Source organism: Apostichopus japonicus, chromosome 14 (genome assembly GCF_037975245.1).
Source record: "Apostichopus japonicus isolate 1M-3 chromosome 14, ASM3797524v1, whole genome shotgun sequence".
Classification (NCBI taxonomy): Eukaryota; Metazoa; Echinodermata; class Holothuroidea; order Aspidochirotida; family Stichopodidae; genus Apostichopus; species Apostichopus japonicus.
Window position 1 is genome coordinate 9,707,755 of NC_092574.1, and position 10,045 is coordinate 9,717,799.

A 10,045-nucleotide genomic window follows, 5' to 3' on the forward strand; every position below is an offset into this window, starting at 1 on the left:
AGTGGACCAAAAATTTTACCTGCTTAAGGCGCGAAAGCTTACTGTGGGGAAGCATAACATAACATAATTGCCCTAGACCTGTGGAATTACGTATCTATCCCCTTTTGGTCCCATATGTAGCAGATGTTCAATTTATTAAAATTGTTGAATATTATAATTGAAAGAACATCAAGATCTTTCTGCGCATACTCAAGACGAGGCGAACGCTTAATAATTATTCACATCCAATTTGAAGTTGACAGAGGTATACATGCGAACATTCGAAATGGCATTTCATCAACTTGGAGATAGCAATGTTAATAAGCGACCCGAGGGAGGCAAGTAGTGTATCGATCGCAAAAGTATAGATATCTCATTTCCTAAGACAGATGAAACTTCGATTCTTGGACAGTGAAGTTGGCAGAAAGCAAGCAGAGATTCAGATGTTTTGAAAGCGTAATAAATCTTATGAGTATAAATGTTACTGGGTATGAGATTTATTCTCAAAGGAGAAGAGAGAGACTGGGTTGATAAGAATGGAATATAACCAATGTGACGACACAGGATGACTTGGTCATTGCTGCTCTATAGTGGACAAGATTTGTGACTTTTTGAGTTATAAAGAATCACAAAAGAGAAAATTGGTCATTTATTTTCATCTTATTTTGGACAAGATTTGTGACTGTTGGTGTTAAGGTATCACATAAGGGAATATTAATCATTAAGTTTCATCTCTTGTGGATGAGATGTGTCGCTTTCTGTGTTAATAAATCACAAAAGAGGAACTAGGTTTGTTGTATTCCTCTAATACTGTACAGTCTTATGTGGACAAGTTGTGTAACTTTCTGTGTTAAGACATCACAAAAGAGAAATTTGGTCATTCACATAATCATATATGTGTACAAGATGTGTAACTTTCTGTGGCAAGGTATCACAAAAGAGAAACTTGGTCACTTATTTTTCTTCTTACTGTACAGTCTTATGTGGACAAGATGTGTAACTTTCTTTTAAAAAAGGCACAGATTTGGGATCAAATTGTCGAAGAAATTTCAGTCCACAAAATTATTTATCAGTGCATCATGTTGTAAATACTGTTGCAAAAACTAAGTTCCATTACGAGCAATTGATGATGATGAGAATCGCCCACTGTATCCTGCCCTGCATTGTCATTAACTAAAGCTTAAAGAAGTGTAGGAAGTCTGCAACTCTTGAAAAATAGAAAGTCTGTTGTAGACTAATATTTCGTTTGGAACTATCTTTTCCATCTAAAATCTGAACACTAATCAACACACACACACACTGAGGTTCTCTCCCAAAAAAAGTTAAAAAATTCAAATGGTGCGTTTTGAGGTATATTTAGACAGTAATAAATTAAGGCTATACTGGTCAAATTTTTTTTATACATATGGTAGAAAACTACCATTGAATTATGAACTTCTAGATACAACGTCCAAACGTAATCTATTTCACCTTTTAATTATACTGTACATACAACTGACAATTACTTCGCAGTAACTGACAATTACTTCGCAGAAAAACTGTATAACAGTGTTGAAGGGAGGGGATTAAGAACTCCTGGTCACAGGAGGGGACATCGGTTACAATGAAAATCTAAGGTGACATCCGCAAACATTGGGAGGGGGGGGGGGTGTGTCTTGATCCTGATGCAAAAGCAAGGCTAATTGTATCAAACATATAGTGCACCTTTTATTTCTGTGGAGCATGTAGTTGATGTTTGTCATTTCTTTTAACATTGTTTCTGGCAACAATAACTGATTGTTTTGCGATACCCTGCAGGACGACTGAATAACCCAACAAAATGGACGAAATAGATCAAAAATCGTAAGAAAAAGTTAGGAATAATTATAGTGGCTGACCTGGAATATTGTAAAAACCCTAACGAAGACAGAATTCACAAACAACAAATGGAAGAAAAAAATGTAATCCTGGAAGAAAGTGGTTACCGTGACAAATTATCGAAAAAGTCATGATTTTCATTCATTTTAAACAGTGAGTCTTACAACTTTTGGAAATTTATTTATCATTTCATCCATCCATGCATACATGCTTGCTTGAAAACTAACGCCTTATACACACACGGGAATCGCTTGCAAGATACACACACATCTCCTTTAACCAAATGGAATAAATCTTTACTTTATTTTTTTTATACCCAAAGATTTACGTCAGCCTGAGACCAGGAAGATTTTTTTCTTTGAGTGAGTGTGAATAATCTCACCTCTTCCCCTATGGAAAAGGTAATCCTCCGTGCCTGCGACTGGATGCGATGTGATGACAATAAATCTTAAACGGATTTAATAAACAACCGAAACAGGAAAAGAAGAAAACATGGGCATGTGAGGGCTGAAAGCGCTAATGAATAAATGATACGTATATAGTTCTTGTAGTTCAATATTATCGTACAGTCTGTATGTGGTATAGGGCATACTAAATGACTGAAATGAGAGACCAACAGAAAAGTTATGAAATTTTTATATAATATGCTGAAAAAGGATATGTCTCGATGATAATACAAAGGAAAGTATGATAATCATATAAAGATTAGATAATATATGAATATATACATATATATAGATAATATATATAGTATATATAGTATATAATATAGTATACCTATACGGTAACTTACATGTTACCTTACATGTTGTGCTGCAAGTTAGCGTATTATGTACTTGCTCTACTTCTATGTATTGAGCACTTTTGCAACAGGCAGTGAACATATTTATATATATTTATATATATATATATATATATATATATATATATATATATATATATAAATATATGTATGTATATATATATATATATATATATTTATATATATATATATATATATATATAAATATAAATATATGTATGTATATATATATATATTTATATATATATATATATATAGATATAGATATATTCTACAGCTAAATAGCTAGCTACAGTAGCTGAATGGATGGATAGATAAAGAGAAGCGGATGGATGGAAACTGTACTTCATGCATATGTTCTCTTTAACGGTTCTGTACTCTGTATTTGACATTCTTTGCCCAAACGTCATATTGGCGTTTTAACAGCAGTTCTTGACTTTCCTTGACAGATCTTTCTTACTATATATATATATATATATATATTTAAGCAAAGTCGAAAAAAATAGAGTAACATTGGCGACGTATGCACACATTCACTATTCTTCAAGTTTAACCATATTATGTTTTTGTTTGTTTAAGGTTATCATCTAATCAAATCAGAAACGTTATACATTCATGCGTGGCATTTACGAATAACCTTGGAAAGCAATTTTCCGTGCTTGCCTTATGCAATTATCTCGTCACATTCAGTCCTGCTCATAAGTTAACAATGAAAGGATACATCGCTGGAAGTGTGTGACATTCGAAGTCAATTTGAGAGACTGGTTCTGTCCTATATCAAAACAACCGACATGACTGCACTACATCGCTCTGAGTGGTCAGGTGATCCATCAACACAATTCAATTTCAGCACAATGGCCTTAAGATATGTGAACTTTCTTTTTACCGTCGGTATAATAAGGTTTGGATATATAAAATGTTTGGATATAGAACGATCAGCAAGTTTATCAGAAATATGGACGAAAGTATATAGTGCGAATGCATACTCTTTGCGACAGTGCATTTGTAGAGTATGGGCGGCCATTTGTGCTAAAAAAATACGAGCCCGTGTCTACTTGAATTACGTGGCCCGACGATATTATCTTCAAAACTGTGTCCATGAAAGCACACAAGAACCTATGTAATTCATTAAAGGATTAGATAACGTATTAAAATAGCGGCTTTATTCTCCAACGCATGTTTCCACGTACTAATTTTTAACTTGAGTCAAGAATAGCAGGCGAGATAATGGTTAACCAGGAATAAACTGACGCAATTGTGACGTCATATTGGGAGAGCGTTGTATATCATTCAAATAATGCTTATTGACATTAGTAGTTGATTGATATCTCAGTATTCACCTGACAACGAAAAAGAGAGAAAGATGTCTGGGCTTTTGCATCATTGTCTATCAGTTTGGTCATTTAACATTAAAGTTCCTTCACGGTAAAAATACACATATTTATGTAATGGATAACATTATGAACATAGTGCAGTACAAAACTAGGAAAATGTATACGGTAATTAAGGCGTTACTGTAACCATAAAATTCCTGCTTTGGCGTTCCATATTATTATTCCTGTAATGGTCGTCAGTTTTAGCAGTCTTGACATAGGCTACCGTGCAATATATAGTATGCAAGCGTCACTAGCTTACTCATTTTATGCACATTCACACTAGGCTCATGAATATGCACATTGCACAGCGTTCAATTTATAGTCATATCACGATAAAGGTATACGTAAAAGCTACATAGCTATATATGCACAGACATCCATATGGCGCGGATCTGCTTCAGGTTATGAAAAGGGCACATGTTTTATTTATGATAAAAAAAAAACCTTCCCTAGTAGGCCTACATCTTTAAGGGACTATTCGTTGAGGAAACGAAGATCACGTCACCCTGTGGTTCTGAAAACGATAACTAAACCAATGTTTTGTTTCCCGAAGGTTGTAATTGAGACTGCAGGTACCGAAGAAAAGAGCTAACATGACCTAACGTAATGTTGGTATGAGCATATCTGTAACTTTCATTGATTTTTCTGCCTTCATGTGAAAACATAATTTAAAGTCCCAGACGGTGTGAAAATACAGAGGATTGAAGGTGATATAAACCAGTTTAGACATTCTTTGATAATATGTTGATATTACTCCGAGCGAGCAGACGAAAGGTTCAGTATGCCAAACTTGCTCCTCTTGTAGCTCAAAATGTAAACGGTCATGATATGGAAATTTGCAAGTGCCATGAAAGGCCAAGACCTCTGGCGGGCCTTGAAAGTTACGAGATTTAGTGTGTAAGTCAATGGAACCATTAATTGTGGTACGGCACCTGCAGAAGCTTGAGAGCTCTACCATTTTGTATTGTTGTCACTGACGACCATAATAGCTGCTGTGCTACACCCTCAGCTTCTCCCAACGCCCCGGCGGCATAAAAGTATACCAATCAATGTCAAATCGGTCGGACGATGGGAAGGGGGGGGGGGGTTGTCGCATTCTCTAGAAGCTGCAATTATATTTTGTAAAGAGCTTCCAAGTCATTAGCAATAGTAAATATTAAAAGTTTCATGGTGAGATGTTACTTTGAAAATACAACCATCCGAAAGGTCGAACGGTGAAGGAAACAAAACATCCTTCCAAGAGCAGAGAGGTGTCTTTCAGATCTCATTATACTAAAAGTAATGTTTTCAGAACCACCCCCCCCCCTCCCTTGTGCTTAACCTTCATGGAAAGAATTCTGGATGTTTCTTGTAATTAAACGGTGTGAGAGCAACGGGAATTTTTTATTTGTCCAAAACAAAAAAAGCATTCCTCTGTATATATATATTTTTTCTGTGTATGCGACCCACAATGCATTGTGTCTAGTCCAAGTACATCTGAATTAAATTGATCAAAAAGAACTTCAAGAAAAGATTTTTCATGATCTTATGTATATCCTTTATATGTTAATGCCTCCTTTTTGCCTACTTGTGAGTGGAACTCTTGTCAGATAGCCATTATAACAAGCACCGTTTGCTGCAGAATCCTGTCTTTTATTTGCTTCATATACATTATCGAAAATATGTTAATATTGCGTAGTCTTTGGCGTCTTTATTTTCTCAATACGCAGCGGTTGCTTTTGGCGCTAAAATACTTGTCATGGGAAGATGATGTCATTGTTCTTGAGTTAAAGATTCAAAATTAATTTAGTGGGTTGAAGGACGTCGAGCACCATAACGCAAATGAATTAGTCTGACGCCTCGAGATATGGTACCTCAGTAAAGAAATAGGTCGTCTGCATTCCCTAGTGATCGTAAGCTCACTGCATTTGCCGCCAAAAATAATATAAAAAGAAAATGTAAGAGAGAAAGGAGAGGACCCAAACCGGATAAATATATAACTGGAAGAGAGTGATTTGAATAAACTACATTAAACTTGAAATGGAATTACATTCAATTAGGTAAAGTCTTAAGGGAGAACCACTGGAAACGGCACAGCTATACACAGCATAGGTGCCAATTTACGGTTGCCAATAGGACATTTAACTAGTAAAATGACTGCCATTAATATACTATAAACCCTCTGGGCATATGAACTAAGCAGTTAATGATGAGTTTAATATATTCCACTTAGTTTTTTTCCCGGTAGCAGCAGCTGTAGTTGAAAAGATTTGCTCAAATATGTAGCCTATAGTAAAGTTCAGCGATATTTCGGGAAGTTTGAAGCCTGTTTGAACAGTTAAATATATAAACTAATAAATAATCACACAAAATTATAAATAATCAACTACATAAACTAATTAAGAGTTTGATGTGTCAATAACCTGTGTCAGGGAGAACAAGTTAGGCGTGCTGAACTATTAGATTTCAAATATATTATAAAGAGACTCGAATTATGATATTTATGCAACACTTTTATACTAAATTTATGGCAACAGTACATCATTCATCTTTGCGACATTTTAATGATGAGTGTATTGTGTGTGGAAGGGGGGGGGGGGGTGGGTCGGCTATGGATAGAGTGGGGAAGTGTTTTGGGTGTCTAAACTGAATGGTTTTATAATTAGGAGAAAATGTCAACGGCATGTAGGAGATCCGGGAAATGCATGAAATCAAGAACAGTGTGTTTTCTTTTTTAAATATGGAAAATAAAAGTTACAAGACAAAATGTGTGTGTTTGTTTGGTAGGGTGGGGGGGGGGTGGGTGACCAAAGACGTCGGTGCATCTTGTTATCTTTCAATATCACTGTAAATCATTATTATAACCATTATTAGAACTTGATGTCATCAAATCATATTATAACATACTGATTTTCCTTCCTAACATATTGGTATAAAGTCTAAAATTGTCACACAAACGGCATCGCCTTTGACCGATGAAAGGATTCAAACCAAATAATAATATTAACATTCAGGCGTTTGTCTCCGATTAGATAAATAAATTTTGTATTTTCTTGCCATTTAAAAGTGAAATGTTGATACTTTTCTTGAAGTTTGAGGTGTAATATGTTGATATTACTCTGATATGTAAACATTACATCATGGCAAATTTCGGCACTGTTTGTAATATTGGCGTGCTGACGTTAAATTGTAACATGCTTTCCGAAGTTATGCTGTTTGCGTATACGTGTCGAGGCCTCTAGATTGTGATCTTATAAGCACAGTTGTGTTTTCTGTCAAGAGGGTTCAAGAGCTGTTACAATTCTTTCCAGTAGAAAATCGATTAAATCCTAAAAAGTGAAGGAACAAGATAAGCATAATGCACAACGAAAAAGTCTTCTTTTCTTTGCCATATAAGAGGAAGCGTGAATCCTCTTGACTATGAAAAATTAATTATTCAAAACAATCAATTCAGTATGATTAATTATGATTTAGAATACTCGAGAGATTTCGTTTTATCTTACGAGCAAATTTACTCGGTAACAATACAACATAGCTATACCACGTATTGCTAAATACTACAAGTATATACAATGTTGTTTAGGCTGCTTCAGAAACGACAGTTTGGTTGTCTGGCAGTGGCGAGGGGGAGGCGAGGGTGGGGGCGAGGTAGGGCACCTCCCATCGTCAGTCGGGTGGAATTTTTACAGTCGATGGATTTACTGCATTCAGCTGTGGATGATTTATCACTATACTATATTAATAGTCTAAATATGTCTGCACTATTTGACGTCTCTTTCCTTTCTGGGGGCGGGCTTCCTACATGGGAGTCGGCTTCCATGACCCCAGGGCAGCACCTCCATTAATCACGTCCCTGATTCGCATCTGGTCCTTTCATAAAGGTTCAGGTCCCTACCTAAATAAGTCAGGGACATTTTGAATTCCTCTCCCACCCCACCCCCCCCCCCACACATACACCTGCGCAGGGAACTGTGTCCTGGTAGTTGGTATATGACCATGGCAATGTTTGATGAAATTGGTCAAAGCAATGTCTTGTAGAAATCTTTGTCAATTACTGAGGAAGGACCACTTCTGGTGTTTACCAAACACTGACGGCCGCACTTTCGTTGGATCCAATGTTTAGTGTACACCTAGCATATAATTCACATAACAAGCTCGTAGGTTGGCTAGTTATGGTTGTATGAACTTTCCTCATCATGCAAATAAAGGCCCACACACATCAACATAGCCAATAGTGTTGCATTATAATTGGTGAATATATGCATCTACGTTTGGGAAGTGTAGGCTTATAATAAAGGTATAACACATAACAATTTACGTTATCCTATTTAAATGCCCAGTGCATGCTGTCAGGCTGTTAAGCAATTCAGTTATCCGAGTTTATAAATACAAATGGCGGAAATCCAGGAAGTCAAACCACTCGATCATGTTTCCAAGTTATGGCAAAGTGTTTAAGATTGATTAATGGCGCACCGTCGGTGACTTTTATTTGTATTCGACATACTTACAAAACCAATATTGTGCGAGCTAGTCACAGCCTGGAACTGTGGTGTCAAAAATAACATTATTAAAAGAATAATTAATCGAAGACATGCTATTGAAACTGCGACGCAAAGTCCACATGGATCTCCGTTCGGGAGAACCATTAGTTTACATTGGCTTACACAGTCACCAAGCAGTACAGCGTATACCGTCACTGACAAAAACAAAACCAGAATTATTTTATCATTTACTTTACATTCAGCGTTGGCCAAAGGAGAAAGGAGCGTCATCGATACACGTGCCCCTCCTCTACTGTTGTAAAATATATGAAAAGTGTCCCTTGCAACTAATACTTTGGACACACGTTTTCTAAAGTTCTCTTATAAAATAATTGCTTTCGAATTTGCTGATATCTTTTTTAAGGAAAAGGAGGGGAAAATTGAAGGGGGTGGGTCATTATGAGACCGACTCATACACGAGCGTTCGCAAGGGGGAGGGGGGGGGGCGTGGTGGTGGAGACAGAAATGCAACACAAAACTCAATGGGTACACATTCGACTTCTATGGCCTCAAATGACGTTTACAATATATTACAAATTTGTCAGGTAAATTTTGAGAAATCGGGAAAGCTATTGAAACAATGCTAGCACTCATTTTTGGTTTCGATGATAATCGTAACCTTTGCATTGATGCATGATGGTGTATGTATGGGTGTAAGGGCGTGTGTGTGTGCGTTTGTGACGCCCACCTTGTAAACACGATATCTCAAGAAGGGAAGGTCGGACCAATTTCATATTTGATGTATAAAAGTAACACATCGAGTACAAGAAGCCTATTGCAGTTGGTGGAGGTCAAAGATCAGTTTCGGGTCACCAGGGGTGAAATTGCCAAAACCTTAGAACCCCCCCCCCCCCTTTTTTTTGTGGCCATATAACATATCAAACCCAAAATTCTGCCTAAAGTCGTCTCTTAAATAATGCATTAAGAACACGTTTTTCGTCCTTTAATATGTTGTATCCCCGTATTTGTGTCGAATATAACTTCGCAGGGTTTTAACAGAACAAACTGAGGATGTGAATCCAATATTTGCAGACTGATCTTGCTCGTTTTGTAGCCCGTTTCCAATTGCTTCCTTTGTATTATATTTCAGTTTCTTTTATTCAAAGATGTATTCCATGCATGCAGAGAGTTGGAATTAATGTGTCACTTTTGTTTGGATTGCGAAACTAAATCAATATTTGCGTTCGGCGTCTTTATTAAGCCGTCTGTTGATTTCAAAAAGATAAAATCGCCAAGACCAGCGGAAGAATTGCGTATATATATACTAAGATAAATTAACATGGCATTCTGAGCATATATATTTTTTTTATATATGTTTCTTTTTCATTCTGAAATGTCATAAATGTTACTGTATAATCTACCCCAGGGAATGAACAGGTGCGAGCCACTACAATGCATTTTAATCAATTTTTTAACTATTTTATATGAATGATGTGTTCTGCCTTTTTTCTCTATAAAATGCTAGAGGCCATAAACCAAGGGTGAGGTGACAGGTGTCTCGTTGAGGACAC